Source organism: Lepidochelys kempii, chromosome 2 (genome assembly GCF_965140265.1).
Source record: "Lepidochelys kempii isolate rLepKem1 chromosome 2, rLepKem1.hap2, whole genome shotgun sequence".
Classification (NCBI taxonomy): Eukaryota; Metazoa; Chordata; order Testudines; family Cheloniidae; genus Lepidochelys; species Lepidochelys kempii.
This window is the reverse complement of record NC_133257.1, coordinates 52,445,293-52,463,035: the sequence shown is the minus strand read 5'-3', so window position 1 is coordinate 52,463,035 and position 17,743 is coordinate 52,445,293. Positions and strand designations below refer to the sequence as shown.

The window sequence follows — 17,743 nt, the reverse complement described above, 5'->3', positions numbered from 1 at the left end:
TGCCCAAGGTTTGACTTCAATGCATAACAGTATGTGGGGATATCTGACTTCAACCTAAAGACTTACATCTTCATAAGACTCTAGGCCTGAAGTCAGATTTCAGTGCACAAAGATTTATGTAGTGAAGTCCTCCCCAGCCATACTCTTGGGGAAACCAGTTCACTGCCTGTGTTTGGGAAAGCCACACAGAAGGCTTTAATGCTGGCGCTCCATGTGACGTAAACCCCAAGCCCTGACTTCAAAGCCTACAGAGCTGTTTGTTTATCTGAAGGTTTTGGGTGTTCCTCAAAACCTACAGACAATCACAGTTCTATTGTAGTAAAGCTGTTCTCCATTTACAAAACTACCCCCCCCATACACACAACGAACAAACAAAAACAATAAAACCAACCCCAATAAACACACACAAATAACCCTACCAGCTGCACTAGAAACAGGACTAGGCGCCCTTCATTTGTTTAAAGATGTTGTTAAAATGCTGTCTAGACAGCCATTAAGCATCCATAATGAAGGGCGACAGAAATGTGTAAGTTGAAGTAGAGCTTTAGTGTCAACAGTCCAACATTTATTACAAACAATGAAACCAACCTTTAGTGTCATTAACCCATAAGAAATGTCTTAAAACAGTCAACCAACCACATATGGTGAAAGATTCTTACAAACAGTAACATGTAGAAAGATCGGGGTATCATTAAGTAGTATTGCTTCCCTTAAATCCAGTCCTTTAATTGAATTGGCCTTTGGAAAGGAAGGATTAGTCATTAGTGTCTTAGTTTGCTGGTTTAAAATAGTAAACACCAAAGATGGCTTTGTTCCAAAGCTTTGCTGTTAATTATTGTAGCCAGTGGTGACATAGTAGTCGTTCCCAAAGTTAATAATTAATAGCTTACAACATACAAGTTACAAATTCAGTGAACACAACATAACAACAGGAATCACATTTTTTGGGTGGGAGGTAGCTCTTCTTTGTTGAAGCCATGTGTTGTTCTGCGTCTAATGTAGACTGCAATCCCTGTGTGTTTTTAGTTTTGTAAAGCATCATGCACAGTTGTGATGTCATACCTAATTAATAAGGAGATAAGATGAGAATAAATTCTCAGGGTTTGAGACTTATCAGGAATGAAGCTGCATCTGTTTTCTTAACAGGGCTTTATTGAAACAATATCTCCTCAAGGTCTGGTACTCTCTGTTGTGTCTCTTAGTACCCAATCAGCATATTATGCCCTTTAGTTTAACTGCACTGACTTAACTCGATCACAGTAATTTTTTTTTCAAAGAATCAAGTTAGCACAGTGACTGCATACTTTATTAACACACTACATCCATCACTAATCCAGTCCATGGTTCACTCTCTAGCTACAACTACTGTACTTCCAAAGCCTTTTTTGCACTAGGGGTTCTGGGCATTAAGCTTCCCACTACTGATAAGACCAGTACAGCTGGTGTCGGCAGCAAGGGTGGGAGTGCTGGCATTTTAACCATTGCATTGTTTATTTGCCTGAGCAGGGTTAGGAGGTGACAAATATGCGGTGGCTGTGGCTGCCTCATCTGCAGTTGTGCTCTCACCATTGCTGCCAACAACAGAGCTGCACCAATGGGCAAGATTTATCAATAAATCCTAATATAGATACCTGCTGAAGACACCAGCATTTTTTGAACTCTGCATCCAGATTGCTCCAGACTATTGGGAGACAGCAATGTCAATTGCCACAGCCTCTACGGCCACACTCTCCTTTCTGATAATTTTTCTTTAAAAGATTTTAGTAAAAAATGGGGATTTATTTCTACCAGAGATATATTTTTCATAAAAATAAATGGATAGACTGGTTGGCGGCTTTGACTAGGAGCTCAGGGGAAACCAAGACTGAGTATAATCTTAGCGCACTCACATCTTGAGGCAGTGGATGCTGAGACAGTGATGCTCTTTGTCTTTAGGAGGAGTGGATGCAGACCATAGGCTAGATTCTGCTTTGTTACACTGGTGTATACCTGGAGCAGCTCCAATGTAGTTAGTTACACTGGTATAGCGGTTAGAAAGTGCAAAAGGGTTAAATGGGTTCTGCAGTTGGAGGCAGGTGGCTCTTTTGGATATAAGAGTAGGAGTAGGTCTCTGAAGAGACATCGAGGGTGTACGCTGAGCAGACCTGAAAAGCAGCTAAGCCTGGGGAGAAGGTTTGAGCTGATCTTTGTTCTTCTATTTCTTTGTTAATGAAGCCAAAACCCAGGAAGGAGGAAATTGGATTTTACATGTTATGTGGACTGTTTGTAGGACAGGTTGGGAAATGCACCTGCTCACACAGAGATAATAATCTGGCCCAAAATAGTTGTACACCCTGTAGACACATTGCTATGTAATAGCATCTGTTCACCCTCGGAACACATGCAGGTGCTGGAAAGAGGGGCTGGTGAGGATTTGTCCTTGCATTATGTGTAAAATCACAGTCCTGAACAGGATGAGGAAAATCACCAGCATCTAGTCTTGGACTGGATTGGTCAGATGACTGATGTGGGAGAGGTGCAAATTCTTTTGGATTCACCTATAGGCAGGATGTTTGAGTAAGAGCATATATACACACACACACACACACACACACACACACACTTAGAATGTCTGGAACGCCTCACCACAAAAATGGTACATAATAAAATGCATAAATAGCTCCAATAAAGTAGCTTTTACATAAATTAACCCATAACACTCTATTGCTTTTGACTACAAATCTTAACAAAAATCAGGTTTCCTGGAAGTATTACCAATGAGCAGACCTCTGCGACTTCAGAGAGATATTTAAACTCAAACATATCGCAATCCACATCAAAGGTACTGAAAATGTCCAAGAGATTTTTTAAGCAATGGTTGTTAGACCTTTTGGGGGAGAAGCTGGTATCTGGCAGAGTGCTCATGACTATAATACAATATAGATTTTTAAAAAACCTTTAATGTTACACAAGTGGCACGGAGTGCTAATCAAAACATGGACTATTATGTTCACTTAAATGGGGTTTCTCAGCAATGTCTCAGAAATGCTACTAAATGGAATCAATTGTACTAAACCAGACAAAGATAAATAACGAACAATACACTAAAACTGAAGATTCTTTTAGTCTGCTATAAACTGAATTACTATCCACGGTATCCCTAGTTATACTGCATTTCTGTTATCCATTTGTAGAACATTAGCATTAAAACAGAAATGTTGCTCCTGTTTACAAACACAGATTAAGTAAAGCCCCAATTTACTTCCACAACTACTGGCATCCATGCTCAGCTGGGATAATGGCAGGGAATAGAAAGCCACTCTTCCAAGGATCACACCAGTGCTGATGGGAACACAACTTTCCAAGCTGCAATCAGATAGAAGGTTTTTTTCCTTCCATCTGAAAATTTGTATAGGATTTAATAAAGGACTATGCCTTTCCCTTAGAATTTGTAAGCAACCTACAGAATTCTACAGCAGGAATTGCATTATTTTAGAGTAGATTAATTTGTTTCTGTTAAATTCAACAAGCCTTTTCCATAAGGGAAATGGAAAGAGCTGGTCCTCTCCTCAACATGGAGCCTTGTATTTGAATTAGGCCTTTTGTACATTAGAAAGGTTCAGATTTAACTATACCAGTAAGCCCTCCTAGTGTAGCTGCTTATACCGGTAAAAGAGTGCTTTTGCACCTCTTGCTTAACCCAGTTCCACCCCCACCCCCTCCAAATAAATAAATAAATAAATAAATAAACTAGAGGATTCTTTTGCTAGTAGAACTGTCTCTACTTTAGGGGGTTGCCATTACTACACTAATAAAGATTTCTAGTGTAGACCTGCTGTTAAGGGTTGTAGCAACTGAAAAAGGCTGTGTAACCCTATCCACTCTACTTGTTGAAGGGCCAGACCCAGCATAGCAATCTAGAGGTGAGGAACTCATACAAATGAGCTGTTTCCCCACAGAACTTGAACACTCGACTCAGCTTTACTGTCACAGAGAGAGACACTACAGAGAGCTGAGGGCCTCACACAAAGGTCACTGAAGCAGTGGAAAGACTCCAGCTGACATCACTAGGCTTTAGATCAAGCCCTCACTATTTATGGTGTACATATTTTAGTGCTTCATGCTGAGAAGCTCAATTCCCCACCACCACTCCCATATCTTTGGCCTAGTTAACCTTTCCTCTGAGTTTATCAGCCCATTGGATAGTAGGGTGACCACCTTTTCAAAAGGCAAAACCAGGACACATGCAGGAGTCCCGCCCCCTCTATGGCTCCACCCCTGCCCCTCCTATTCGCTTGAGGCCCCACCCCTGGTCAGGCCAGAAGCCAGAGCCAGGCCATGGTAAGAACCGCCCAGGGAGCCTGGGCTGCTGTGGGGAGCCCTAGACCTTCCACTTACCCTGGATGGGGAGGTGAGTCAGGGTGCCTGAAAGCAGCCCGAGGCCTGTGTCCCCACCCCCCAGGGCAGCTGGAGGGTCTGGGGTTCCCTGGGTGGTTCTTACCAGGGCCTGGCTACAGATTCTAGCATGGCCAGGGGTCAGGGCCTCAGGGGAAGAGGAGGAGCAGGGGCATTACGGTGAGTGGGAGCTAAGGCCCACCTCAGCCTGTACCCCCAGTGGGAAGAGGCTGGCACCACCCCTGACTCTTGGGCAGGTGCGGGCAGGTGCGAAGCGGCACCATAGGGAATCTCGGACAGCATTTGTCCCGGAGTCATTCAGCCCGGGACCATGGTCACCCTATTGGTAGCCCAGCATAAACTGCCTTCTTGAGCTTGGACTACTTAGAAGACCACTTACACTTCGATCTGGACAGAGGCTACTGAAATAGGTTTTTGTTATATTTGCTTTGCTATGTACAGCATCTGCAATAGGTCAGAAGTTCATCTCAATTGAGGTTCAACTAAAAATTGATCTTGAAATGGTTTTTATGCATTAGTCAGTATCTTTATAGTGAATTTCTTCTCTTCTTATCCTTTGGTTCCTTGATTAATTTTGTTCTCAAAATCTTGATTTGGGGAAGATACGAGTACTCAGCACAAAACTGAGATGTTTCCTTAACATGAGAACTAAATTAATCAAGGAATCAAGGGACATGAAGAGAAGATATTCTTTAATTGCCTATACACCACTGCTAAGAGTCTGGGTAACAAACATGAGGAATTGGAATTGCTCATTTATGAGCATAAATTTGATCTAGTTGGTACTGCTGAAACATGGTGGGATGATTCCCATAACTGGAATGTTAAAGTCACTGGTTATAACCTATTTAGGAAGGACTGAGCGGGCAAAAGAGCAGGGGCAGTGGCAGTCTGTCAAAAATGGCTTTACCTGTTTAAAAGTCACTGGTAACTCAGAAGAAAATAACCAATTTATTTGAGCATAAGCTTTCGTGAGCTACAGCTCACTTCATCGGATGCATACTGTGGAAACTGCAGAAGACATTATATACACAGAGACCATGAAACAATACCTCCTCCCACCCCACTCTCTTGCTGGTAATAGCTTATCTAAAGTGATCACTCTCCTTACAATGTGTATGATAATCAAGTTGGGCCATTTCCAGCACAAATCCAGGTTTTCTCACCCTCCGCGCCCCCCCCCCCCCCACACACAAACTCACTCTCTTGCTGGTAACAGCCCATCCAAAGTGACCACTCTCTTTACAATGTGTATGATAATCAAGACTAACACGGCTGTTACTCTGAAACCTGTCAGAAGAAAATGATCTCAAGTGCTTATGGATCAATGTCCAAACAAACAGAACACAAGCTGCAAACTGAGCTTAACACACTAGATAGGTAGGATACAAATTAGCAAATTCTCACCCTGAGTGATAAACAGGTTGGCAGATTCTTAAGGCACAAGTTGCCTTGGCTTTCCCAGTTTTCTTACACAGCCTAAAAATCTTTCCAGCCTGGGACCGTCACTTCCCACAGTTCCGTTGTTGTTCCTCAGGTGTGTTGTTGTAGGGAGAGTGAGGACCTCTCATGTTGTCTTTGTCCTTCTTTTATATCTTCCCCCCACTCCCTGGAGCTTTTTGGCTGTGACCTGGGTCAAAAAGTTACAATTGTATAGAGCTATCTGACCTAAGTCAAACAGTTCCCATTATGTAGAGCTATCTCTGAGAGGTTTCTATTGCACACAGCTCCTGGGGTAATCCTTATGCCTGTGTGCATTTCTTCAATAAGCCACTCACATTGTTTGGCCTCATCCAATGTAGCACATTTGAAACACAGAGACATGGTCAATATTGATACAAAAATTATACAAAATTGAACGAAAATGATACATTCATACAAATTGGATAAACACAATCAGTAAATCATAACCTTTCCAATGATACCTTACATGAGTCATGATGCATGAAGTACATCTCAGTTATGTTATATCCATATCATAAGCATATTTCCATAAAGAATATGGAGTGTAATGTCACAATGAGGAACAAAAAGAATCCTTATCATTATTAGATGGAAATGGTTGAATTATCAATATTAATGCAAAAAAGGCACAAATGTTCAATAAATATTTGCATTCTGTACTTCAGAAAAAAAAAGATGATGTAGTGCTATCAAATGATCTCTCTCTCTACTCCACTAGTATCTCAGGAGGATGTTAAACAGCAGCTTCTAAAGTTAGACATTTTTAAATTGGTAGGTTTGGATAAACTACATCCAAGAGTTTTAAAATAGTTCACTGAAGAACTTGCTGGACGGTTAATGTTGATTTTCAATAAGTCTTCATGCACTGGGGAAGTGCCAAAAGACTAGAAGAAAACTAATGTGACAATATTTAAAAATGGTAAACAGATGACCTGGGTAATTACAGTCTGATGTCAATCCCGGGCAAGATAATGAAGCATCTGATATGGGACTCGATTAATAATGAATTAAAGGAGGGTAATGTAATTAATGCCAATCAACATGGGCATATATGGAAAATAGATCCTGTCAAACTAAATTGATTTTTTTTTCAATGAAATTAAAGGTTTGGTTAATAGATGCAATAGTGCTGACATAATATACTTTGACTTCTGTAAGGCACTTGATTTGGTACTGCATGGCATTTTGATTAAAAATTCTAAAACAATATAACATTAACATGGCATACATTAGATGGATTAAAAACTGGTTTCAGAATGAAACTGTAAATGCAGAATCACCGTCTAGTGGGTGTATTTTCTATTGGGGTCCTGCAAGGATTGGTTCTTGGCCCTATACTAATTAACATTTTTATCAATAACCTGGAAGAAAACACAAAATCCTCACTGATATAGTTAGCAGTTGACACAAAAACTGGGGAAGTGGTAAATAATGAAGAGGACAGGTCATTGATTCAGAGTGATCTGGATAGGTTGGTAAACTGGACGCAAGCAAATAAGGTGTGTTTTACTACAGCTAAATGTAAATGTATACATCTAGGAACAATGAATGGAGACCATACTTACATGATTGAGGACTCCCTGCTGGGAAGCAGTGGCTCTGAAAAAGATCTAGGGGTTGCGGTAGATAACCAGCTGAACATGAGCTCCTAGTGTGACGCAGTGGTCGAAAGTGCTAATGTGATCCTGTGATGTGTAAACAGTAGACAGCAGATGAGGAGAAGTAGAGAGCTTTTTACTTCTGTATTTGGCATTGGTGTGACTGCTGGAATGCTGTGTCCCGTTCTGGTGCTCATAATTCAAGAAGGATGTTGAAGAGCCACAAGGATGATGAAAGGATCAGAAAACATGGTTTATAATGATAAACTCCAGGAGCTAAATCTATTTAGCTTAACAAAGAGAAGGTTAAGGGATGACTTGATTACAGCCTGTAAGTACCTACAAGGAGAACAAATGTTTAATAATGGGCTCTTCAATCCAGCAGAGCAGAGACAGGTATAACATGATCCAATGGCTGGAAGTTGAAGCTAGATAAATTCAGATGGATATAAAATATAAATTTTTAACATGAGAGTAATTAACCATACATATCCCACCATGCTAATCAGAGTTGTATTAAATCTACATTATTAAAGTAAATTATAATTATTTAGAATGAACATGCAATGGGAGTTGATTTTGATGGATGTTGAGCATCCAGATTTTTCAAGATATTTAGGCATTGCTGCCCTCAGTGTTGCAACACCTAACCGATTTGTAGTCATTGGGTTTTAGGCTCCTAAATATCTAAATTCCTTTTGAAAATGAGGCAGACTCTAAATTAGTTAGATTTTGCACTGCTGAGAGCAGCCATGCCTCAATATCTCTAAAAAATGTGGGCCTAGCCTCTTTCACATCAACTGAAGTATTTGAGGTACTGCACAGTGAGTTGTGGTCAACAAATACAAAGTCCTTGCTCCCCAGCAGGTGTCAGGAAGGCAGGATGGTCTTGTGGGAGTCAGGACATTTGGATGTGTTCTTGCCTTGCAATGAAATTACTGGGTGACCTAAGTAATATCTCTGTGCCTTGATTTACCCATCTGTAAAATGGGGACAATACTTACCTATCTCAGAGGAGAAATTAAATTAACCTCCGCACAGTGCTTTGAAAAAGTGAAGCATGAGTTGCATCCGAGAGTGCTGAAGGAATTGGCGGCTGTGATTGCAGAGCCACTGGCCATTATCTTTGAAAACTCGTGGCGAACCGGGGAAGTCCCGGATGACTGGAAAAAGGCTAATGTAGTGCCAATCTGTAAAAAAGGGAAGAAGGAAGATCCTGGGAACTACAGGCCAGTCAGCCTCACCTCAGTCCCTGGAAAAATCATGGAGCAGGTCCTCAAAGAATCAATCCTGAAGCACTTGCATGAGAGGAAAGTGATCAGGAACAGCCAGCATGGATTCACCAAGGGAAGGTCATGCATGACTAATCTAATCGCCTTTTACGATGAGATTACTGGTTCTGTGGATGAAGGGAAAGCAGTGGATGTATTGTTTCTTGACTTTAGCAAAGCTTTTGACACGGTCTCCCATAGTATTCTTGTCAGCAAGTTAAGGAAGTATGGGCTGGATGAATGCACTATAAGGTGGGTAGAAAGCTGGCTAGATTGTCGGGCTCAACGGGTAGTGATCAATGGCTCCATGTCTAGTTGGCAGCCGGTATCAAGTGGAGTGCCCCAAGGGTCGGTCCTGGGGCCGGTTTTATTCAATAACTTCATAAATGATCTGGAGGATGGTGTGGATTGCACTCTCAGCAAATTTGCGGATGATACTAAACTGGGAGGAGTGGTAGATACGCTGGAGGGGAGGGATAGGATACAGAAGGACCTAGACCAATTGGAAGATTGGGCCAAAAGGAATCTGATGAGGTTCAATAAGGATAAGTGCAGGGTCCTGCACTTAGGACGGAAGAACCCAATGCACAGCTACAGACTAGGGACCGAATGGCTAGGCAGCAGTTCTGCGGAAAAGGACCTAGGGGTGACAGTGGACGAGAAGCTGGATATGAGTCAGCAGTGTGCCCTTGTTGCCAAGAAGGCCAATGGCATTTTGGGATGTATAAGTAGGGGCATAGCGAGCAGATCGAGGGACGTGATCGTTCCCCTCTATTCAACATTGGTGAGGCCTCATCTGGAGTACTGTGTCCAGTTTTGGGCCCCACACTTCAAGAAGGATGTGGATAAATTGGAGAGAGTCCAGCGAAGGGCAACAAAAATGATTAGGGGACTGGAACACATGAGTTATGAGGAGAGGCTGAGGGAGCTGGGATTGTTTAGCCTGCAGAAGAGAAGAATGAGGGGGGATTTGATAGCTGCTTTCAACTACCTGAAAGGGGGTTCCAAAGAGGATGGCTCTAGACTGTTCTCAATGGTAGCAGATGACAGAACGAGGAGTAATGGTCTCAAGTTGCAGTGGGGGAGGTTTAGATTGGATATTAGGAAAAACTTTTTCACTAAGAGGGTGGTGAAACACTGGAATGCGTTACCTAGGGAGGTGGTAGAATCTCCTTCCTTAGAGGTTTTTAAGGTCAGGCTTGACAAAGCCCTGGCTGGGATGATTTAACTGGGAATTGGTCCTGCTTCGAGCAGGGGGTTGGACTAGATGACCTTCTGGGGTCCCTTCCAACCCTGATATTCTATGATTCTATGATTATTGTTAATGAAGCCCAGCTACTTGGTGGAACAAACAGCACTTCAAAGGGGGAGAATAACCCCGGCTCTGCTGGCTTCCACAGAATCCAGAGTGTGGTGGGAGGTTCTCCAGGACATGTGAGAAGGAGTGGGCAAAATGGATGTTTGGAAGAAGCATTTCTCCAGCAACAAAAGCAGAGTTACAAATAAAACAAGAGTAAAGGTACACAGAGATCAATGGAGCTTTTATACTTAGATGGAAAGGATGGCTCGGTGGCAGAAACATCAGATTTGAAATACTCTACAGGTGCCAATCTAGGTAAATTGGATTAGCCCTTCATCCTTAAGGTAAATGGAGGGAGCTTCATGCACTTTATGGTGGTAAAACTTTCACTCAAGACCATAAAAATTGAAGCTCTGTCTGCATGTTCAAGAGCCTATTGGTTTATTTTGTAATAGATGGGGTTTCCCCAGGTTTCATTGTACAAAGGTTCCTACCATTGAGCAGTGTTTTGCACAAGAAGGCTCTTTCTCTGCATTCCAGAGGCTGCTATAGTTCAATGGTTATATACAGTATATATTATTTATAAAGTGCTTTGGGATGAGATGTGCTAGATAAATGTCAAATATTATTACAGTATACTGTACTTAATTGGGAACACTGAAATGGAATTGGCTGCTTTATAGGAACTCTTTCTAGGAAAATAATTTAATCTAGTGATAGTAAATGTCCATGATCACTTATTGATTAAGACAGTATTAGTATAAATCCTGCTCAGTAAGGATGCATTTATCTAGCATCAAGTAGTTAAGTGTTTACTCATGAGTTATATAAGTTTGAGATGCTAAAACTGCATCTTATAATATATGAATTGCCAAATAAAGAGTAACGGGTATATCTTTCTGAAAACTCAGGAAGTCTTAGGGCTATGTTGATGGGAGAGAGCTCTCCCGTCAACATAATTACTCCACATCTAAGTCATTGTAACTTACATTGCTCAGAGGGGTGGTTTTTTCACACACCTGAACAACGTAAGTTTCATCAACTTAAGTGGTAATGTAGACAAGCCCTTAGTCCAGGACAGCTGGAAGCATATGGTATAAAGCCATATGGTTTCAGATTGTGGGATTTAGAAGCTCCATTGGCAATTTTAGTCTTAAAATATACACCAGGACTGCTCACCCAAAAAGAAAATTTCATGCAAAACAAACAGTGTCTACACAATATTAAGGTTGGGAAATCAGGTACTCCCAATCTAGGATAAGTTTCGAGCATTGTTCCTTTGTACTTATTACTTAAAATATAGTATACCATAAATTATGTCAATTAGTACAATATATAATACAAACTCATTTCTAATATATGTTACATGCAGTTTTCAGATTTGGCTTGATTTTTGTGTTTAAATTATAGCTATAAAACATGTCAAGTTTGAAATAAATCAGTCTCCTGGCATTTTAAACTACTCTGTAGGCTTGAATTGATCTAAGAAGAAAAAGTTTCAACTTGCTGAATCTAAACATTCATAACTTTAAAGCTTCTGAGCCACTTTTCTTCACAGCTGGTACCTTGTTTTGCAGGTACCATTGATATATATTAAACTCGAGCCTGGAGATGATGAGTCTTGTATATAAGATCATATGAGAAATTCCCATTTATGATACACTCATATTGTATTAACTAATTTATTATAGTAAAATAAATACATTTTAAAAGCATAAGACCAAAGAGGCAGAGTTAGGATTAACTTGATTTCTCTTTGCATTAAACTAGATTTCCTTTAATTTTATAGGGCCAAAACATGAGGTACTTACTCAGGCAAAACTCAATGGAAGTTTTGCCTGTGTAAGCACTTCAAGAAGTGACTCTTCAATTGTATTCTAAAAGGCTCTCCAAAACAAACAACGAAAGGGTTACCTTAGCTGGCTAAAAGAAAAGGAGTACTTGTGGCACCTTACTCTGAAACTTAGCTGGCTAGCAGTTTCTCTCCCTCATACTCCCCCCGTCCCCGCATGATCAGAAGGGGAAGTACTATGTACGTTTTTTTTTAACCTAGGTTTATGGGGCACATGCCAACTTCCCCTTTCTCCGAACTGTAATACGCTGTACTGTACCACTCTCGTAAATGAGAATTTTGAAACTGATCTTAAAAATATTTTAACAGCTGGGGCAATGGCATTATTCCTCTACTTTACCTTAAACAGAAAAGCCTCTTTTCTCCCACCCAAACTGTTAACATCCCTAGATTTACAGACCCCATTCTAAAGTAATATTTAAAATAAAGACCAAGACAAGACGCGCTCACCAGCACAATCTGTTCCCCTCAAGAGTACTACTTCCTCTCTCACTAAAATCCTTTTATCTAATGCCCCATCTCCATGAAGTTTATATTGTCGTTTCAGAGACTTTAAATTACTGGAGAAGCATTTGCTTGTATCTTTCTCCTTTCCCCACCTTCTGAAATTATTCTCCAAATTGTCCTGTTTTCTTTTATAAGAGCAATGTTATTCACCCTGTCGCACAAACTTATCTGATGCCGCCTCACACCCCCTCGCTTTTTGTGTGCTAGAAATAGTTCTTTACACTCGAGTACATTAACGGAAGTGACTGAACAGCCACCCACTACAAGGTGGAAAATAAATATTTTTTCTCTTTAAACTAATCCACACCCTCCCATACCAGTTTATGGGTCAAGCCTGGAGGTATACAGGGTTTGGATTATCTATTTTTTCAGAGACCAGTTAGAAGAAGATAATGAATTAAACTGTTGATTCATTAGCACTCACTCTCTCAGGGATACCAACAGTCTAGGTCTTCATGATCTTCAAACAATTCTCATCTATGAAAAAACTCTTTATTTTTCCTGTTTAGAAAATCCATTTTATGCTATCTTTCTCCTGACTACTTAAAAGTATTTGGTTCTCTCTGTTTTCCATAGATGGGTCTTATTTTCCCTGTTAAGAGCCTTTTTAAGCCGCTACTGCCATGTTTCAGTAGAAATAGCAGATGATGACACTCTTAAGCTGTCTCACGATTAATCAGTGCTCTAATTGAAAGCATTTATCAAGGGAAACAGCCCTTCCCTTTTGTCATGCCCTCCTGTTTTAGTATTTTCTTCCTGAATAAGAAGGATGACAAAAATCAATATTTGTTTTAACCAAGGGATCCATGTTTTCAGCTCTGAGGCTGATGTATAAAATCTAAATTTCCAGCAGTTAGAACAAAGGAATGGAGAAGGTAAGGCAAGTGCCAACATATGTTCTCCCATTTTTAGTAACAAAAGCAAAATTTTTAAGATTTCCTTAGTTATTCCAATAGAGAAAGCTTACTTGGTCAGAAATTTATACAGTTGCATGCCTAAAGAAATAGAATCATAGAATCATAGAATATCAGGGTTGGAAGGGACCCCTGAAGGTCATCTAGTCCAACCCCCTGCTCGAAGCAGGACCAATTCCCAGTTAAATCATCCCAGCCAGGGCTTTGTCAAGCCTGACCTTAAAAACCTCTAAGGAAGGAGATTCTACCACCTCCCTAGGTAACGCATTCCAGTGTTTCACCACCCTCTTAGTGAAAAAGTTTTTCCTAATATCCAATCTAAACCTCCCCCACTGCAACTTGAAATAAGATCTCTCTAATTAATTTCTCATGAACCATAAGGTCTAGTCAAATCCTCTGTCACTTTTTCCTATTCTGGTATTAAAACTCTGTTAGCAAGAAGATACAGAGTCACTGATGTAATCTCCAGCCACTGATGTAATGTCTTTCTACTTAAGGAATCTGAAGAATGGATATACACTCAGCTTAGAATTTCCACTTCTTGGCATTTATTGTACGATAAAACCAAGAAGCATTTTTTAGATTACGTATACAGTGCCATATCATTGTATTTTCAGGATCTTTTGCAGCACTGACAAATATGCTGCATCTCTATTCCCCACAGGACATCAATCCCATGCCACTCTGCACTATGAAGATAAAAAAGGTACAGGATGGTTCTTGATGCATCGTGTCCTCAGCCTCCACACAATTGTAAACAACAACTATCATTTCTCAAATGGCTGCTTCGTTCTTTCTTTTCTAGAGTTCTTTGCTCTGCGTTTCACCATTATTCAGACGTGTTTCTTTGTGACTCCATGTAGGTGCGCTGCGGTTGGGGGTACATGTGTCAGGCCATTCTGGGCAGAGTGAGGGAACAGCCACGCTATGCAGCATTCTCCTGCAACAATTCTGGGTATTTCCCACTAGAAATCTATGAAGGAAACAACATGCTACATGCAGCATTAATTCCCTGTGCTGTTTTCATATTCCCCTGCTCCTTGGGAACTTCTAAATGACCTGTACTGGCAAGATGAAGGGAAGTGTGAAGAGGCAGGGTCTCAGCACAGATGCTCAAAGCCTGCTGGGATGAAATTGAGTTTCCCCACTGAACCTTATGCTTTACATAGTTGCAAGGCCATGTCCCCTACCTTCCATACATCCTCAAAGCCCTTCATCCTCAGAGGAGAATGCAGCAGTGTCTCCTAGCGCTGGTGATATGCATTATGCTAGAGAACTTGTTAGCTCACACATTTTGACTAACAGGACATTAAACATGACTTTGCACCTCGTGCACACAAGATACCTCTAAAGTTAACTATCACCAGCTAACATGCCTCTGACCATGACAGTCCTTGACCACGCTAAAGGCAAAACTATGTTTACATTGTGTTAATTGTATTGTGTTCATTAACACATTGCCGTGATGAATTTTCTCAGTGTACACAGGGCCTCTGAGTCCTGTTTCCTTTCCAGCTGGCTTTATAACAAAGGCAGACTGGAACCCAGCACTTGTGTGTGTAAAGCAGTGTTGTCCAATCCATCTACTCAGCATGCACTTGTCCCCTGAGACTGCAACATGGCAGCGGAGGGGTAAAGAGAGGAAAGGTGTCTGCTGCTGAACAAGGCAAAGTTTCCCGTAATTCTATTCCGTGGCAGCAGTAGAGTGAGTTGAGCTCCCTGTCATTGTGAGGGAGGCCCGAAGGACAAAAGAAGGGGAAAGATGGCCTTGCAGAGAGAGTAACTTACTCACTGCTACTCTGAAGACTAGGAGAAGGAGGAAGAGAACAAAGCTCTGAGAAGTGGGGAAAGAAGAGATGGAGAAGAAGTGAGCACAGAGCTAGGAAAAAAAGAACTTGCATGATGCGGGAAACTGAGGAAGAGCGAGGTGGGAGGAGGAAGAGTGGTGGGTCTCCTGGGGAATCAGAAAGCAAACCCTGGCTCTCATTTTTTTTACCCCATTCCTTAATGAGGAATACAGTACAGTATCTCATTGATCTGCTGTATAAAAGGTGCAAGGAACATACGACATGTCTCTCCCCCATGAGTACCATCCCAGAGAGTTTAAAGCCAGCAGGAAAAATTATGCATGCAAATTTAATACTGTAATCTACAACACTATTTAAAAATGTTGTTACCCCACATATAATGCAATTAAATTTTCATCACATTTGTCAGCATAGGATGATAAAATGACAGTATATGTAATTCTTACTTGAAAAACACTAGTTGCCATTTGAAATAACTTCATATAGAAATTCAGTTAAGTGTAAAATTAAAAAAAAATAGAACAAACTAACAAATCAAAACAAACAAACAAAACAAATTTTACTTTCAGTGGGTGTCTCCTACCTGGCAGCAGTGTCCTCCCAAGTCGTCATGCAGGTCCTCCCAACAGGAAAACAGAGCTTGAGTGCTAAAATATGAAGTAGTAGTTAAGAAACTATTGTAAGCACTGCCTGTAAGTTATCAACACAGATACATCTTTTTGCTTATAAATACCAGCACAGTATAGAAAATGTAACTGTGGAAGCCAAGAGCATTCCACTCAAGCTGATTCTGCCTGTTTTGTCTAATACACTCCAGAGAAAATAGTTACTATACACTGTACACTAAAAATCTGGAATTCAGCAAACGAACTTTAAGAGTTTTATGTGGATAGGGCATTTTGGTGTACATATGCCTCTCCCAGTATCTTTTATTAACTGAGTGAATAACAGCTATATAATTGTTTGGCAAATTAAGCAACATCCTTATTAAGAGATGAAACTCCAGTACAAAAAGTGATGTGAAAGGTGGGCCTTAAACCAACCAAAGCCAGGTAATTCATTGGTTCAGAATAAGAGTGCCTTATTTTTATGTATTTTTTGTTGTTGTAGTTTTTACCTTCCTAAGGGTTAAACTGAAATAGGGAATTCTTATTCCAAAATAAGAGCGTCCTCACATAGACTTGCACGGAAATAACTAAAGGCAGGACTCAAAACCAATCTAGTTCGTTCAGTGCCTCTTGTGTGTAGACAAGCTCTAACTCTGAATTTCCTGCTTTTTGGTTCAAATGCCTAATGTTAGTCTAGAAAACACACACACACACAAAATAAATCCTGCTTCCAATGAAGTCAATGGCAAGTGAGCCCCATCATTTGTTATCTAACAAGAAATTCCAGATTTATGTATATTTTTATTGATCTGAAATATCTTCCTAAGTCAGAGTAGGTGCTTTTTGGAATTTGTCTCCTTAATCAAAAGACCAAAGATTTTCTCCTGCCTGTTGATATTCTACAGATGGTATAGTTCAAACACGGATATTATTCTACAAATGACTTGATACGGAGTCTAGCTTAGTCCTTCCTCAGCCATAGGCTAATGCAGAGGGAAAGTATGACCATTCCTTCCTCCTCTGGGATGATGCGTGAGCCCTCCTCCTTCCCAGGAATGCACAAAGGGAGCAGTTCCTGCACTCCCCAGAACTCAGGGGCTGCAATACTGACAAACCCTTAATGAACTGCTTATTTGATAAAAGGACCCATTCATGAAAAAAAAAAAAGACTTCTTGCTTCCAAATGTTTCTTTATCAGGCACGTGTGTGGGGTTATTATTATTTCTTTGATATTAAATCCTCCATAGTGTGAGGGCTACAACAATTTTTAAAATCCAGCTGTTGGAACTGACAACTAAATATAGTTAGCAAAGTGCATGTGTGTCTGTGTGCACCTTGAGCTGTTCCTCAACTCCTTTTGCTAGATCAGCTCTTGTGAGTTAGTAGAGGATTGAAATTAACAAGATTAAACCTGATGGGCTAAATACACTAGTGGGATGTGTAGGTGTAACTCTATTGCCACCATCAGCAGAAGTGAATTTTACCACCCTATGATTCTGAGAACGTTTAATGGACTATCAAATGTTTAGGACTTAGAACAGAGTATCTGTCCTCAGCACTCTGCACTGGCTGGGACGAATACATTCTTTCTGAGGATCTAACCATTCCCCATCCTCCTGCTCTGAATCCCATTTCCATTCCTACATTTCCTCCCTTTCCCTCCCATAAAGAGAACCCCATACTCCTCACGAGGTTCCCCAAAAGCTGACCTGTGAACTCTTTTTTCCTGCTCTCTGCCCACAAACCCTTGTTGGCTGGCCTGACTGTGAGAGTTGCTCTAGGCTTTGGGCCAGAAGCTCCTCAGCCCTGGCCTCTCATGCCATGGGACCCTGGGCATGTTCTCTTTCCCAGCATGAAGGAAGTGGTAGGATCCAGAAGCAACAGGAGGTGGAGCACTTTAGGCAGGCCAGCCAAGAGGGATGACTGTTCTTAGCAGGGAGCAAAGAGGCTGGCTCAAGATTTGCTTTTTGTATTTGTTCTGACCCAACTACATCTTATAGCTGCCTACCTAGTTTTATCAGGGTTC

The 17,743-nt window shown here is 40.9% G+C and overlaps 1 protein-coding gene across 13 annotated transcripts in view; it reads right to left on the bottom strand.

The window, feature by feature from the left end:
• The window catches only part of PAG1 (phosphoprotein membrane anchor with glycosphingolipid microdomains 1), a 188,991-nt gene that overhangs the window by 72,063 nt on the left and 99,185 nt on the right, over nucleotides 1–17,743 (bottom strand). For 6 of the 13 annotated variants that reach the window (XR_012157152.1, XR_012157151.1, XM_073330728.1 and 3 more), the window contains 3 exons: nucleotides 15,693–15,756; nucleotides 7,425–7,885; nucleotides 5,803–6,025 (listed from right to left, as the gene is read on the bottom strand). The exons of 1 other annotated variant lie outside the window; for it this stretch is intronic. The gene's annotated coding sequence lies outside the window, so the exon portion shown is untranslated. The remainder of the gene's footprint in view (nucleotides 1–5,802; nucleotides 6,026–7,424; nucleotides 7,886–15,692; nucleotides 15,757–17,743) is intronic. 6 more of the 13 variants (XM_073330729.1, XM_073330736.1, XM_073330732.1 and 3 more) reach the window with 4 other exon arrangements.